The sequence below is a fragment of the Panthera uncia genome, chromosome F2 (assembly GCF_023721935.1).
Source record: "Panthera uncia isolate 11264 chromosome F2, Puncia_PCG_1.0, whole genome shotgun sequence".
Taxonomy (NCBI): Eukaryota; Metazoa; Chordata; class Mammalia; order Carnivora; family Felidae; genus Panthera; species Panthera uncia.
In genome coordinates, this window is record NC_064812.1 from 31,312,122 (window position 1) to 31,329,979 (window position 17,858).

Genomic DNA, 17,858 nt, shown 5'->3' on the forward strand with positions numbered 1-17,858 from the left:
ATCAAGATGATGGTATGGATAATGGGTTGGAAGGGCAGGGACAAAGAAGACAGGTTAGAAGTCCAGTTAAAAATTGCTTGCAGTAAATCACCCTGAGTGATAGTACTATGGGAGGGGTGCCTGGGTGGCTCAGTCGCTTAAGTGTCCAACTTTGGCTCAGGTCACGATCTCAAAGTTCGTGAGTTCGAGCCCCACGTTGGGCTCTGTGCTGATGGCTCAGAGCCTGAGCCTGCTTCAGATTCTGTGTCTCCCTCTCTCTCTGCCTCTCCCCCACTCACGCTCTGTCTCTCTCTCAAAAATAAGTAAACATTAAAAAAAAAATAGTAGCATGGGAAATCCTAAATGCAGCACTATAGACCTTCAGAAGGGATGGCTGGCATATCCCTTGTGACTTAACCTCTACCTCTTCCCGTATCCTATAATGGCAAAAGCTTTAGGGCTTGCCTATATGCTAATTCTTTCAAGCTAAGAATTGTACCAGTGACTGGTGGTCTTTTCAGATTCATTTTCTTTGTTACTAAGTGGCATGAGTTTTTGATCATCAATGAAAGGCAGCAAGTAAGCTCCCTTCTAGAACTGGAAGAACTAAATAATCAGTATGATTGTTTCTTGGCCTTAGGGGAGAAGTAGAAGCATATTCTCTAAAAGAACTGAAGTTTGAGGGGCACCTGGGTGGCTCAGTCGGTTGAGCTTCCGACTTTGGCTCGGGTCATGATCTCACGGTCCGTGAGTTCGAGCCCCACGTCCAGCTCTGTGCTGACAGCTTGGAGCCTAGAGCCTGCTTCAGATTCTGTGTTTCCCTCTCTCTCTGACCCTCCCCGTTCATGCTCTGTCTCTCTCTGTCTCAAAAATAAATAAACATTAAAAAAATTAAAGAACTGAAGTTTGATTTCTTACCATTTTTGTCATCTTTATTTGTAGATGATGTCATCATCATCCATCTATACATTAATTCAAGAGTAATATATTACACAATGGTAGCATTGATGTAAAACACCAACACAGGTTTACCACCTAGTGTTTCATCTATTTCTGCTTCAAAAAGCCAATTTTCTTTATCCCAGCATTTAATGTTTCCACTGTAAAAAAGTAATCTCTATCCCCTATTTTTGCTAGAGATTCTCAATAGTAAAAAGTATATTTCAAAAGAGCAAGGAATTTAATGGAATTTAAAAGCATGTTGAAGGCAACTCTGCCAGAATGCCAGAAGCCAGATAAATCAGGACTGCTCTCTTGCTTGTGTTCCAGCATAATATATATCTTAAGAAATGGATGCGAAACCAAGTTTTCTTTTGAAATACCACGTTTTGTATCCCAAATTCTTCCCTTTCTGCATGTGCTCTGATCCAGTTTTACTTAACAAGACATGCTTTATCAGAGTTGCCTTGATTTCAGTTGTTTGCATAAGAGGGTCATGTACTTTGAGGTACGTGTGGTGACGACATGACAGAGAACTATCTGGAGATAGAAAAGAGTCCAGACATAAAGAAGAAAAAGGGTTTCAGCATTTTATGTTTTTTCAGGATTTGCAGTTTTAAAGTGATAAAAGCAAAATGTGTGTTAGCCCTTTAAAATTATTACTTATGGGGCACCTGGCTCAGGTGGTTGAGTGTCTAACTGTGGCTCAGGTCATGATCTCACAGTTTGTGGGTTCAAGCCCCGTGTCAGGCTGTGTGCTGACAGCTCAGAGCCTGGAGCCTACTTTGGATTCTGTATTTCCCTCCCTCTCTGGTTCTCCCCCACTCATGCTCTGTCTCTCAAAAATAAACAATGAAAAAAATTTGTTTAATTATTGTTAAACTGGGGCACTTGGGTGGCTCAGTCCGGTAAGCACCTGACTCTTGAGTTTGGCTCAGGTCATGGTCTCTCTGTTCGTGAAACTGAGCCCCATGTCAGGCTCTGTGGGTCATACTGTGGAGCCTTCTTTGATTCTCTTTCTTCCTCTCTCTCTGCCCCTCCCCCGATCACACATGGGCACACATGTGCTCTCTCAGTCTCTATCTGTCTGCCTCTCAAAATAAATAAAGATTTCTAAAAAAAAATTAAAAAGTTATTGAACACATTATCATGTTGCATTTAAAATGTTAATCATATAAATTTTAAAACTGGTTTGAAATATACGATGAAAATGAGAACTGTAAATGTTCTAAATAACTTATTTAAAAATATACAGTATTAAATTTATTTAATGTGTCTGAAACTGAGAAAAGTTATCACAACACTAGTGAATAATAACCATGAGATCTTTTCCTCAAGTTTAAGACTTGGTGGTAGTGGTTGTTTTTTGATTATTACAAGAATCTACAAATGTTAAATCAGGAAATGAGCTTTGAGACTTGGAAGAAAAAGTGGAGGAAAAAAAGACATTCCTAAATACTATCACACGTTTAATAAATGTGAATGAGTTTAAGAAAAAAGCAAGAAAATTAGATAGTTTTAAAGTAAAAAAATTACAACCACGATTAATCATCCAGACAGAGTAAGTGCTAAGAAACCACAAGAAAAAATAAGCAAAAGTTAGCAAATGAATTTAAAAATATGAAAAAAGACTGAATTAAAAGGGAAAAGCCACCAAACTTCAACCACAGCCATGTCCTACTGAGAATGACATTTGTATAAACACCACAGGCAAAAAAGCAGGAAAGACTAGTTTTTAAAAACTGATTTCCATAAACACCTCAATTTAACCATCAAAAATTACAAAAGGTAAAAAGGTCTTTTTAGTGAACAGGCTGGGACAGCAAATATCATACTTCTACTTAATAATTTAATTTTTAGAACTAAATAACAGAATTTGTGTTTAACTGCATAACCCTGACTTGCTTCTAGTAAGTGAGCTTCTAAGTGAGCTTGATAGTTTCAACCCTGAGATATTTCTCGCTTGTCTAGGTTGATTTTTCTTTTTCTTTTTTTTTAATGTTGACTTATTTTTGAGAGACAGAGACAGAGACAGAGTGTGAGTGGGGAGGGGCAGAGAGAGAGGGAAACATAGAATCTGAAGCAGGCTCCAAGCTCTGAGCTGTCTGTCAGCACAGAGCCTGACGCGGGGCTTGAACTCACAAACTGTGAGATGATGACCTGAGCTGAAGTCAGACACTGAACTGACTGAGCCACCTGGGTGCCCCTAGATTGAGTTTTCAATTCAATTTTTTTTCTTGTAAGAAAACACACACACACACACACACACACACACACACACACACACACAAATAAAACCTTGAACACACCAAGATAGTATTTCATGATACAAAAGAATTTTTTAACCCTGAAAATTATAAATAGATCAGTACTTGAAAAGATATGAACTTAAAAGAGCAAATTTCAAGCACATAGAAAAGAAAAAGGTATGCATTAAGTATAACTAATTCCTATAATAACTTATAAATAATCTAATATCCTTTTATGATAAAGTAAGCATATGAAAAATAGAAGAATATAGTTCAGTTTAAAAAAAATTAGGTGTCACATGTGACACCATTTCAGTAAGATAGGGAATTTTTTTTTTTATTCTCAAGTTAGATTACATACAGTGTAGTTTTTGGCTTCAGGTGTAGAATACAGTGATTCATCACCTGCACATAACACTCAGTGCTCATCCCAACAAGTGCCTTCCTTAACGCCCATCACCCCTTTAGCCCATCTCCATCAACCCTCAGTTTGCTTCTGTATTTAAGAGTTTCTTATGGTTTGCCTCCTTCTCTGTTTTTTACTTTTTCCTTCCCTTCCCCTATGATTATCTATTAAGTTCCTCAAATTCCACATACAAGTGAAATCATATGATATCTGTCTTTGACTGACTTATCTTGCTTAACATAATACCCTCCAGTTCCATCCACATTGTTGCAAATGGCAAGATATCATTACATTTTTGTTGCCGAGTATATTTCATTGTGGACATATATACACACACACCACATCTTCTTAATCCGTTCATCAGTTAATGGATATTTGGGCTTTTTCCATATTTTGGCTATTGTTGATAGTGCTACTATAAACATTGGGGTGCATGTACCCCTTCAAATAAGCATTCCTGTGTTCTTTGGATAAACTCCTAGTAGTGCAATTGCTGGGTCATAGGGTAGATCTATTTTTGGTTTTTTGAGGAGCCTCCACATTGTTTCCCAGAGCAGCCCCACCAGTTTGCATTCCCACCAGCAGTGCAAAAAGGCTCCGATAGGGAAGAATTACTGATGACATAGTGCAGAATCCCCTTGGTGACTAAGGTGGTTGAGGCTAGGAGACCTAAACTGTAATTAACACAGTTCAGGTCGTCACCATGTCTCACTGGAGTAACCTGTCCTATTTTCTTCAAAACCATGTTCCAGAATGAATCGTTTAAAACTCAGATCTGACAGGGAACATTACATGATGCATCAACCAGCCACGAACAGAATCAGTGATGTGGCTAAAAGGCGAGTGTGTAGATCCTTGCTATAACTCGTGTGCTGTTAGTGCTAATTTATTCATTATACCAACTCTTTTTGTTTTTCTTTTTTCAGCAAGGATGAACCCTTAGTTATCCTGAAGCCCCAGATTCATTTCAAGTCTGGGCTAAAAGACAGTTTTGACATTTTGATAATCTTGATGAAGCATGGAAATCAGGATGAGTAGGGGGAGCAGAGAGGGGACGCTGCAGGCCTATCTAAGCACATTGTGTGACATTTACCTGCCATCTTCTCCTTACCTATAAAATGGAAACAATGTTAGTCCTACTTACTTCATGGGGCTATTGGGGAACTTCATGTAAAATTAGAATGTATGTTAAAGGTCATTACAAATCATGCAGGGCAGAGCAAATTCAATAATTCTCTATTAGAAATAGCAGATTTATAATTGAGATACAGGTAAACATTTCCAGTGCTCATAGTCAGAAATGAAGTTTAATTATGAGGGTACATCAAGTCACTGGTTAACTCTGAAACCTCATTTTGTCAGTATTACCACCCTCTCCAGGCATTCTGGTATTTTGTTGTTGTTTGTTGTTGTTCCTTGAACCAAATTCATTTTCATCCCCTAATTTTTGCACTTATTATCCCTCCTCTACATGGTTAGCTACTCCCCTGGATGCGTGTATGGCTTCTCATCATTTGGGTTTCAGCTCTAATGATACCTTCTCATCCATGCCCCCCATCAATATCAAAGACCACTGTGCCACAGCCCTGCCCCACTCCAATTTCACATGACCTTTATTTTCTTTTTAACATTTATCACCTAAATCTCTTATTTATTTTTTAGTTGTTTATGGATAAAGTCACCGCTACGTAAGAGCATTGTGCCCTTTTTTTGGAAGGAGGACCTGACTGACCAAGCAGTCTGTCACTAAGCAAGATCAAACTGCTAACATTCTGGATGACAGGAAGTTCACAGTGACCTTGTCAAATCAGAGAGATGATCTGTTGGAAACTTGACTTTCCAGATGAACGAGGTGGGGAAGGAAACATACAAGGACAAAAAACACTGAACAGAAATAGACTCAGGATAATTTTTTTTTTTTTTTTTGCTTTGCCCTTACATATAAGAAGTTGGAACCGGCCTAACATATTAAGCAAATAACAGTTTGGAGAGTAGAATTTCTTGTTCTTTTTTGTCAGTACCCTGCAACCTGAATCCTATGAAAAATGAGATTGAAGTAGCCTGAAAAGATGAAATTGACAATTTTCTACACGCTGCATTTGGATAAGTAAAGATATTCTTCTATGAATTAAATTCAAAATGTACATACTTATCAGATAACTCATTTTCCTATAATTTCTATTCTATAGCATATGAAATGTTATTTTAAAATATTGCTCTTAGTCTCATCCCCTAAGGCAAAATTGTGATATGGCACACCTACTTATTGGCATTCCCCAACATCTTCTTTCAAAAATTGTATCTTCTTATTTTTTTTTAACTAAGCTCTGTGCTAAATGTTGGGCTCGAACTCATGACCCCAAGATCAAGAACTTCATGTTCTACTTACTGAGCCAGCCATGTACCCCCGTCTTCAGCTTTGAGACCCTTAATTCCCCTCCACTCACTGTTTTATCTACCTGTTGCACAACTCACTCTGTAAAGCCCTGCTTTCAGCTTTCAGCAGATCTCTGTTTGGTGTTTCTTCTTCTAAATTCCTACTCAAAATTATATATAACCCTACTGTGGCACTTAAAGAAGTGTATGATATAAAAAAATTTTTTTTAATGTTTATTTTTGAGAGAGATAGACACAGAATGCAAGCAGGGAGGGGCAGAGAGAAGGGGACAGAATCCAAAGCGGGTTCTGGGCTCTGAGCTGTCAGCACAGAGCCTGATATGGGGCTTGAACCCACGAACCGAACTGTGCGATTATGACCTGAGAAGATGTCAGATGCTTAACCAACTGGGCCACCCAGGTGTCCCAAGAAGTGCATGATTATAACTGTGTATGTGTCTGTCTCTCTCATTAGATTCTACTTGTACTACCAAATATATAGTCCCGGGGTTTATTTGTTACACAGCATAGCAGGTGTTCAATAAAGGTTTCCATTTTATACTTCTCCATTTTGTTAACTTAAAAAAAAAACCATTTCCCATATGTTACTTTATTATTGCTGTTTGACAGCCAACAGAAGTGGGGTTGGGTCATTTGTTTTCATATTTTTCTATGTTAAAAACCCATACCTTCTTTTTAGAAAAAAAATTCCAAAAGTGATGAAGTAAAGAGGATTTGTTATGTGCGACTGTGCTGTTTAAGAAAGACAACTATTTTCCATTTAACTGGAAGGAAAGTATATTGAAGAAAATCCCAGTGAATAGATGAATCTACATATAGTTCAATTTTCCAATTAATTTACTCAGTCATCTGAGTGGTTTGAACACAGACTCTAGAGCAGGGCCTTGGGTTTGAATTCTGGCTCCAACACTCGCTAATAAGCTTGTTTGACCTTAGGCAAATTCTTCATCTTTCTGTGCCTTAACTTTCTCATTTGTAAATGGGGCTAATAATTATATCTAATGCACAGGGTTGATCTGAGGACATATTCAACAAATATTTATTTAGGACATATTATATACCAGGCTCTGTTCTTGATATGAGTGATCAAATATGAAAAAAAAAAAAAAGCTTCTTCTTCGTAGAGTTTGCATTCCAATTAGCAAGATAAACATAAATACATATATATGTGTTAGAGATAAGTGCTAAGGAGAAAAAGAAAAGCAGAGAAGAGGAATATGAACTGTTGAGGAACAGACGAGATTTGGAATTTTAGATAGGGCAGCCAGGGAAGGTCACACTGGAAAGTCAACTTCTGAATACAGACTAATGAAAGTGACTGTAGTGGCAGCATCAGTCTCGATGGGGAGGCCTCCGATGCAGAAAGAACAGTAAATTGCAAAAACCTTAAGAAAGAAGCATGCCTGGTGGGTTCAACGGACAGCAAGAAGGCCAGTGTAGTTGAAGTGGAGTGAACAAGGAGGAAATTATAGGCAACAGGTGTGTGTGTGTGTGTGTGTGTGTGTGTGTGTGTGTGTGGCACACACTTGTGCCCATGCAGGCGGGTGATCAGGTCAGGCCCTGTGTGCTGTCATGACAACTTCAGCTTCTGAAGAGAAACGGGAGCCTTGCAGGAGTTAGGCACAGGAGCAGTGACAGAAGGAGATTCACGTTGTCGCATATTTCTCCAGCTGTCTCACTGAAAGCTGACCGGTTGGGGGTGGGGCGGCAGGAGTGGGGTGGGAGTTGGGGAATTTTGCAGAGGAGAGCAAAGGCAGCAAGAAGGAGGCCAATCAGGGAGCAATACTAGTTAGACTGCAGTTGTTGTCATAAGATGATGGAATCTGGACCCAGGAGGAAACATGCAAAGTGGGAGAGGAAAAAGAAGAGTCTAGAATTACACCAATATTTCTTGGACTGAACATCTAGAAAAATGGTGCTTATGAACTGAAATGCTTAATGTATGATTCTTACCATCATGTCTAAATGTATTAACATATTAAGTAGTTAATATATGTAAAGCACTTAGTATAGTACCTAACACCAAGTCACTCTTCTGTTCATGTTTGCTGTTATTACTAATAAATTGAGACAGGAAAATTTTAAATCCCTGTATTTTATTAAATGGCAATTGTTCATGTTAGAGTTACAACTTACGGTCTCTGGAAATCAAGTGATTGAAATGAGAAATTGAAAGACTCTCCACTGGCAGGGACAGGAAAGGAAACAAGATTTTCAAGTACTAACCAAATTCTGACTCCTTGAATCCTCCTTTTCACACCTACAAGTGCCTTTAATACAGCACCTCTTTCTTTTCTTTACTCTGGACTTTTGAAAGTATCCCTATCCTCATAAACAACACACACACACACACACACACACACACACACACACACACACTACCTTTTAAAAAACAGTCTCTGTTTCACGCTCACTATTGCAATGGAATTTACACTAAGCAGTACTGCTTTAAGTACCATTGAAGTTCCCTGTGTTTTGAAGAAACAGCAGTGACATTTATTTTTTACTATTATGTTCCTGAAACTGTGAAAGCCAATACAATAAAAGTATGAGAGAATTCTGAAATTCTAAACAGTTTAAAAGAAAATAAAGCACTTTTGGTTTCTATGTGATGGTACCTGTGTCCTTCTATGCAGTGCATTTCTCATTGGTGAACTATAGATGAAATTTCAAATTGAAAATATTTGAAGTCTGTTTTATGGCAGAAAAAGGGTCCTGGCTATGGCAGTAACTATGTGACTCATCTTATCTGGTTCAATTGATATTGTATCAGTTCTCCTTCCTGAATATCTAGAACCAGAGAGTGGGACCCTTTCCACAGTTACTATCGCAATTCGTAGTGTTTTTTTCAGTGGGCATTAGCTTATACCTACCTAGAATTCTGTTTCTGTGTAAGGTAAAGCTCTATTAAAATGTATGTTCATGTGAAAATTCCATTTTAGTTTAAGTCTTTATGTATAACAGGGCCTGGTAAATAAATTAACACTGGGGACGAACAAATAGACAACAAACTAGGGTTTGGTTGCTTTGACCAGACCAAGAAATTAATGCAAACAAATGCAGAAAGATACTAATTGCTGGCAACCCACCCACCCCACTCCCCTCCACCATGTCTTCCTCCAAAAGTCGGGGAGTTAGACAAAATTCTTTGTCATACAAGGATTCCCAAACTCACTGTTAAACATACTTACATTTTCTAAAGCCAAAAAGCCTTACTGTAATTTACAGATCGATTTGTCTCTTAAGTGGAAGGAACAAAGATAGGAAAGGAATTTGGGGATCTAAGTAACCTCTTTTATTTTTAATGCCACGGAGGTGCTGTGGGCTGTGGTTCTGCTAATTCAATAAAGGATACAAGCTCTCAGAGAATGGCAAGCATTCAGCAGGGGGATTCAAAAATAACTAGGACTCTGCTGGAAGTTCTCTGGGGAGAGATCTCACAGTGCTCCTTGTCATTCAGACAGTGAGTTAATGGGTTAATTAAAATGCGGAATTCATTCTCTTTAGTTTGGGGAAAATTCTTTCATTTCTTCTTCCTTCCTCCTCCCAATTTCCACTTACACATAGGCTTGTCTAATTTTTTTTTTTTAATGTTGATGCTTAGAATTTATAAGCAAATAGTATTTCATGGTTTATAAGGTACTGTCTTATACATTTCATATTCAATAGTTTAACTGGCTCAATTTTTTTTTTTTTTACAAATTGTCTTCACAATTCTATGATGAAGAAATTATTCAAGTTATTCATATTATTTCTGTTCTTTAGATGTATAACTTTATGTATGGATGCATGTATGCATGTATTTTGAGAGAGAGACCATGAGTAGGGAAGGGCAGAAAGAGAGAGAGAGAATTCCAGGCAGGCTCTGTGTTGTCAGCACAGAACCCAACATGGGGCTCGATCTGACGAACCATGAGATCATGACCTGAGACAAAACCAAGAGTCAGATCCCTAACCAACTGAGCCACCCAGGTGCCCCTAGATCTATAATTTGAAGCTCTAAGAATAGTTACTGGATCACTAAGTACTCAGAGTTTTAAGGAACAGAACCATAACTTGAACCTATGTCTTTAGTTTTAAAACCTTGTACTCTTTCCATTTCATGACAGTTAAATTTTGGTAGTTAATGTACTAATAAAATTCTTTGAGTATTTTCCAGAGACTCAAGAACAGGTAGAACCACAGGATAAGGGAATCAGGGTAAAGGAAGGTGGTGAGGAGAGACCAAAACTGGCAATGGATAAGCCAGCCACATAACAAAGAAAGAATACTCTTAACCTGTTTGAATGTGAAATGCACAGCCTTTATCATATTATGCAAGTACTAGATTTATCTATATTTTCACTGCCATATTTCATGTCTAGAACAGCATGCCTTATCAGGTGTACCACCAAGATTGAAAAATTAATTAAACCATGATACACCATCCATCAATTTTAAAAAGCTAAAATGGGGGGGCAGGCGATGGAGGGAAGGCAGATCTTAGAATCAAAGAAATACAGTATTGGTAACTGCAGAAGGTATGAAATTTCTGTAAATAAGTCATAACACAACCTTACTAGACAATCAATAAGCATTTATTAAGTGCCTATGGATGGGTACAATGAAGCAAAATGCATAATCTAGGTGAAGAAGCTTAAGTGCTGTGTATGAAATATTAATTACTATCCTTCAGTTTCACAGTGTTGACCACTGCTAAAAAAAACAGATCCATTTGTGCAAAAAGATGTCTGAGTGTGCAAGCATCAAGAGGGTACAAGGTAAAGAAGGGAGGAAGAGGAAGAGCAGGATAGGAGGAAGCAACTAGGGGAGGCGAGGATGGCCTGGAGGAGACGTAGAAGAATGGAGGAGGGATCGATCTAATTTAACCAGGAGCTTCACTGAAACTCAATGGTGGTCTGAATCCGGTCTGTACCAGCTTCCCTGATTATATAAGCAATAACTGCTGTCCTACGTATGAAATGATACTTGAAAACATCAGCTTTCAAAAAGGGTTTCATACATTGTTCAATCATCTCTGGCTTCATGTCTAATACTGAAGATTTTTCCATCCTTGCATATTTTTTGAATCATGAAGACTGAAAACTAGACAATTTCTCAGATTTGAACTAGTTATTTCTCAAATTTGAACTAAATGTAATGATTAAATGTTGGGCAATGCTTGGAAATTAAATCTTGTTATGACTGGTGATCAACTTCCTTGATGACCTAAAAGCTTTAGAATTTGTGATTAAAATTAAAAAGTTGTCTGAGCTGAAACTAATCATCTAAATATTTTACTTGGGCATTTTGCATATATCATGATTACCATCCCAAAATCTGTGTGCTGAACTGGAAAATTGAAATTAGATTGTTTCTAATTAAAAACATTTCTGTTTCTGTAATGAGAATTGTATACATAAATTGCCCTATAATGTGAAATAATTACTTTTGAAATTACTCAAATAAAAAGAAAAGATCCTCAACCTTTTAGCTGTGCATTATGCTCATGAATTTATTACTAATTTGAAAGAGATAATATCCTCAACATCATTAAGCCTCATGACTAAGTGGTAATATTACACATTCTGATGTTGTCACATAGTTGCTGTGATTGAGGAAAAACTAACCTAGTTATGGTAATTACTTCTTTAGAAAGGCAAAATTATAAATAAATAATAATGCAGAGCAATTTCATTTTTAAAAGTCAATAATGAATTCCATCAGCTGCATGCCATTAAAAATCAAAGAGGTTACTCACATGCATCAGATCTTTTTATAGCTTTATTCCTTCCATTTAAAAGTACAGGCCGATCCATCAATAATAATAATGTTATTTTGACTTGTTTGACCAAAACTTAATAAAAAAATACAAAAACCTCCTATTTCTCTCCTCATTTCTCTGGAGCCCAGAGAACTTAAAGGAATAAAATGCTGAAGGAAAACAAATGCATTTAAGCCAAGTGTTAAACAGATGGTGAGGAGAGTCTAATGAAATGTATTACCAGTTTTTGAAACCCAGAGCAGTGGTGATAAAATATAAGCATGTGACTTGATCACTGTTACTACCTGAGCTGTGCACAATTTTTCAGTTAGGGGCAAGGTAAGACAATATGGAAACCTTATTGACAAATGACTTCCAGTGAATGCATGAAAAGAAGTTACTGATGACTTGTTATAAGTGGCCATTGTACATGAAAACAAACTCTAAATCACTATGTCTGAATCTATATCTGGGAGCAACTCCTGATAGAATTGTAGTTAGCAGCAGTACCTATAGTAAATCAGGGACAAATAATGTACATGCACCGAAAGTCTTTTTTAGATTCTATATTTAGATTTAGTATTTCAGCATAGTTTACCCTCTCTGGACCTCCCCTACCAAACATTCCCTTTTTAGAAGCAGTAACCAAGATTTCTATATAGCTTATCCGGATTTTGAAAATACAACACAAAGCCAGCCTTATCTGACTTTCCAAAATGACTTCTTTAAAGCTGAGAGCACTTACACATACCTTTGCGAGGGCAGAACATTTCTGAGGTCCTCCCTTCAAATCTACTCAGCCAGCAATATGCTGCTTTCAGGAAGAGAGGACAGGGATTGTGGTTCTGGTGCTGCCCTGGGTAATACAACACTTCCTGTCTGGGAGAGTGCCCTCTCCTCCCACCCGGTGCCTGACCCCTGGTGGCAGTGTGGGAGATTCAGAAGTTTCCGTTTCTGCACACAGGAAACTGTACCCACCTTGTGACTGTGGACTTGCTCTTGGCTCATCGAATATTTTGGAAACAGTGCCAGCATGCTCCGCATAATATGTTACTAAGTTGACCCTACAAGTCTACCATGAAATGACAAAATAACTCCGTATCTAACTTCTGTACAGTTTCTTATCATAAGGTAAATCAATGGCATGACCACCTTTAACAAATCTCTATTATTTAGTCTTAATAGCACTGACAGGCAGTACATTTGATAAGCTGGGTACTGACCTAGCTGGTGTTTTGTACCTTTACAGGTATTTAAATGCTGTGAGCTCACTGTTCAAACGTAAGTTTCATTTTTCCCTTAGAACCTCCAACTGCATCATGATACAGTATACCTTATATTAATATTATGCTATTATTGTTATTTCTTTCTGTGTTTTTTTTTTCCCCAGTTAGTACAGGAGAGAGTCCACCACAACATCCATCATGGTGCTGAACACTTAGTAATTGAATGAATGCATAGAAGTCATAATAATTCTCTCCTTGTGCCCTCTTAATCCACATTCCCTGTTAGCTCTATGGAAGCAAATGGCAGCCTCAAGAGCCTGACTTTCTCTGACTCCATGAGAATGTCTTTTAACTTCAAAATCCTGGAGAAGATTTTGGTGGATGCTTTTTTTTTTTTTTAATTCTCTCCTGTCATCATATTTTTTATGAGATCCTTCAATGCAGCTCACTGAGATATACACATATAATTCTGTATTTTATTTGGGGGTAGGAATCATGATCATAGAATGCAAAAAATATCAACTCAGATCCTTGCAAGTCCAAAGATTACTGGATGCCAAGACAGTGGGCTTCAGGGGCAGTTTAAAAGATATAAAGGTCAGTAAAAACTGTGTGCAGAGTTAGGATACTGTAACGAACTAACAATGGTTATAAAGGAAGCAGAGTTCATGTTACTACCAGTTTATAAAAATGACACTCTATATCACAGCAAAGATACTAAGATTTTGTATGCAATACAGAATCTATTGCCTTTGCCAAGTTCTGACAGCTCCATAATGAACTACTCATTGCCTAGTAAAGCAAACCAATGCTTTTTAGAGGGAAATGTTATAAACTGGCACTATGATTCATTTTCAAATAAAGATTTATGATGTCACATCTTTCCTATGGAACTACGTTTGTATCCACTACAAACTCTTTATTTGGCACCTTTAAGAGTTCCAGTAGTGTGGCACCTGGGTGGCTCAGTCAGTTAAGCTTCTGACTTCAGCTCAGGTCACGGTCGCATGGTTGTTCTGTTCCTGAGTTCGAGCCCCTAATTACAGTGCAACCCCTGCTTCAGATCCTCTGTCTTCCTCTCTCTGGCCCTCCCCACCTACACAGGCCCATGTACGCGCTCTCTCTCTCAAAAATAAATAAACATTAAAAGAGAAAAGAGTTCCTGCAGTATTCTCTATGAATGCTATTCAATAAGACAACATATGTAAAACTTCTAGTAAAGTTCCTGATATTCTGCTATAACTAGGTCCTTAATAGATATTAATTTCCATTCTTTCCCTTAATGACATGGCTGGCTTAAAGTAATGCTAATGGCCACAGTGCCTTACATATGTTTAATGCTCTATCATTTATGAAGTGCTTCAGCTAATATTCTCCTGTTATGTACACAACCACACTGGGAGATGCTGCTTATCCTCAAAAGTTTTGCCGAGTTAGCTATGTACAGAAAATGACAGACCGTTTCCTCGCAGCTTTAAGTGGTGAGCAAAAAGAGAGGGCAGAAGTGTTCTGAAGATGTGCTGATGTTCATCTTCAAATAATTTAGCATAGCTTCAGACTCCCAGGAAACAAGAACAGCACATAAAAATGGAAGGAATTGGTTCTTTTTTTAAACTAGACTTCTTGTTAAAAGCACACACACACACACACACACCCTGAACAAAATATACACACGTGGTTTTCAACATCTGCAGAAGATGCAAAGGAGGGTTTTGACATTTCTATATCTCACATAGATGGGAATGCTATCTATATTTGCATTGTGTTTGAATATGAACAAGAAAGCTACAAAAACACACACATTGTCATATCAAACACGCTTGTGAACTGGTATGTGACAGGTGCCTATATAAGCAAATATCTACATCTATATATGCGCCATATCTACACAAGATAGAGATTTCCCAATGTTTTGTCATTTGCTCTTTCTTATTTGCTCTCATTAGGAATCTGACAGGAGCTAGACGTGACTCACTCATCAGTTAAGTGTAGTTGTTTCAGGGTTTTGTAAGACCAACTCAATATTTTAATTGTGTTTAGACCTGCCCATTAGGCCTCTGATGTGCATAGTTTCCTATGAGTAGTACTGGTTCTTAGGCACTGCTTTCTCTTAGCTGTCCATCACCTTTGGGATCCAGGTTGCTAAGAGCTCTTCTTTAAAAATACAGTAAAACCTTGCCTTGTGAGTAACTTGTTCTGTAAGTGTTCCACCAGAAGAGCAAACATTTCTAATAAATTTTAATTTATGATGCTGAATGTCACATGATCACAACTGAGCCAATGGTTCTCTCTCTCTCTCTCTCTCTCTCTCTCTCTGTCTTGCTGCAGGATTGTGGGTGATTGTCTCCCATACTCAGATGCTCTGTCTCAGGCGGTGGTGTTTGGCAGGAATCAGTGATTTTTCAGAACGTTGGAAGGTGCCCACAACTGGCACTAGTGTGTTTTTGTCACTTCAAAGCACCTACGGACAGCCCTCTGCTTTTCCAGACAAGAGTAAGCTAAGGAATGCTTTGCTTCATTCTAGGTCATTGGATAGGTTCCTTCTTAAAGTTGTACAAAAAAAAAAAAAAGAAAGAAATATTCCATTGAGTCAATAGATAGCAGTGATTCCATTAGTGATAGTGCAAGTTGTCCTACACAATAACCCTCCTCTTTCTTGTCTGCTTCACACCAGCCATGAAGGTTTTCAAAGGTAAGTGCAGGTTAATTTATTTTTCTTTATATTTTGTATTTTCTTTATTATTGTGTATTACAGTATTGTAACCATTTTTATATGAATATTTTGGGGTTGTAGAATGAATCATCTGAGTTTCCACTATTTCTTATGGGGAAATTCGCTTTGATAAGTAAGTGCTTTGGATTATAAGCATGTTTCCAGAACAAGTTATGTTCAGAAACCAAGGTTTTAATCTATTTTTATGGGGCACCTGGGTGGCTCAGTCGGTTGAGCGTCCAACTCTTGATTTCAGCTCAGGTCATGATCTCATGGTTCATGGGATTGAGACCCACATTGCTCTCTCTCTCTCTAAAATAAATAATATATATAACATAATATATATTATTTATTTTATTATATTTATTTTATTTATATTATATATGTAATACTTACCTATTTATTTGAGAGAGAGAGAACACACAAGCAGGGAAGAAGGGCAGAGGGAGAGGGAGAGAGAGAATCCCGAGAAGGCTCTACACTGAGCAGTAGCTCAATCCGATGACCCTGGGACCATGACCTGAGCTGAAATCAAGAGTCAGATGCTCAACTGACTGAGCCACCCAGGGGATCCCCTATTCTAGATTATTTTTCTAGCTTAGTTTTTAATTTATTTTCCTGGTTTACATTTCTTTTAATGTTTTTTTTTTTGGGGGGGGGGCAGAGAGAGAGGGAGACAGGATCCAAAGCATGTTCTGCCCTCTCAGCACAGAGCCCAACGCAGGGCTCCAACTCAGAAACCTTGAGATCATGACCTGAGCCGAAGTCAGAGGCTTAACCAACTAAACCACCCAGGCTCCCCTTTCCTAGTTTACCTTTTTTTTTCTTTATATTATATCTGTTAATTACAGCATGTAGATTAATGAATTTATGGTAATGTGACTTATTTTATTTTTTGAAAGTATTTTTAAAATTTTATTATGGTAAGAACATTAAGCATAAGATATACCCTCTTAAAATAAATTTAAGTGTACCATACATTATTGTTGACTATGATAATGTGACTTTAAATTCCTAAGTGTGTTGGTTTATTTTTATGATATGGATAAATCTGCTTGATTACATCATCAGAGTTTGTTCAAATTGAGCTTTTTTTTTTTGAAGTTGGTAGAGAAAAAACCCTTGGCTAAAGGAAGATCTATGATAAAAACTCTTTCCAAGACTTGGGTAATTTTGGAATCATGTGATCTTTCTATTTATAGATGTTAATTGTTGGCAGGTAGGATTATAAAAGTACTTTTGCTAATAACACATTACAATGCCAAGGATACAATCTTAACCTGAGATGTGAATTTTACAGATAGTGCGCACCCTTTTCAAAATGCACCCTGCAGAAGACCAGTAAGAGCACTTCCCCTCTCAGGTGAAGTACTGAATGGGAAAAAACGGGGTCACGATGCTGAATGATGAATGGTGTCAGTTCTCAACTAAGATTCTCAAGGGGATGGATGAAGGAGAGGCGATTTCCCCTGGTCCGTAGAAACCCTCTAGCTTCTCTAGGAGAAAGGGTGCTTGTCAAGTATTTAACAAATTTTTTTCTTAACGGAGGGAGTGTTTCAAAGAGATTTTGAACTGCTTATAGCAGCACTTACTGTTGGATACATAAAGGGTATTTTAAGTGTTAGGCTTCATGGAAAAGAAATGCCTCACAAAACTGCTGTAAGTTTAAAATTCATAAAAGAGCTTTTACTAAAGCAAATCGGGTAGCCTGTAAAAAAACTTAATGTGGTTTACTGAACAACTACATGTTTGAAGCAAGCCTGTGCTAAACACTGAGGTTACAGTGCGGATGCAGCCACCTGTTACACACAGCCTTTATTTATTTTATCATTATTTTTTTTAATGTTTATTGTTGAGAGAGAAAGAGACACAGAGTGTGAGAGGGGGAATGGCAGAGAGAGAGGGAGACACAGAATTCGAAGCAGGTTCCAGGCTCTGAGCAGTCAGCACTGAGCCCGACATGGGGCTGGAACTCACAAACCGTGACATCGCGACCTGAGCTGAAGTCTGACACCTAATCAACTGAGCCACCTCGGCACGCCTACACACAGCCTTTTAAATTCTCTTCTTCCTTGTGCACATACTTTATGACTAAAGAAAAAATAAAGTCTCTTACAGTTCTGTGCTTTTGGGAAACATGTCACATATTAAGCAGGGAGCAAATTTTCCATTCTGTTCTTCCCTCCTGTTACATTGCTCAGCAGTC

The 17,858-nt window shown here is 37.9% G+C and overlaps 1 protein-coding gene across 2 annotated transcripts in view; it reads right to left on the reverse strand.

Moving 5' to 3' along the window:
* The window catches only part of OXR1 (oxidation resistance 1), a 225,880-nt gene that overhangs the window by 106,541 nt on the left and 101,481 nt on the right, over positions 1-17,858 (reverse strand). The window lies entirely within an intron of this gene.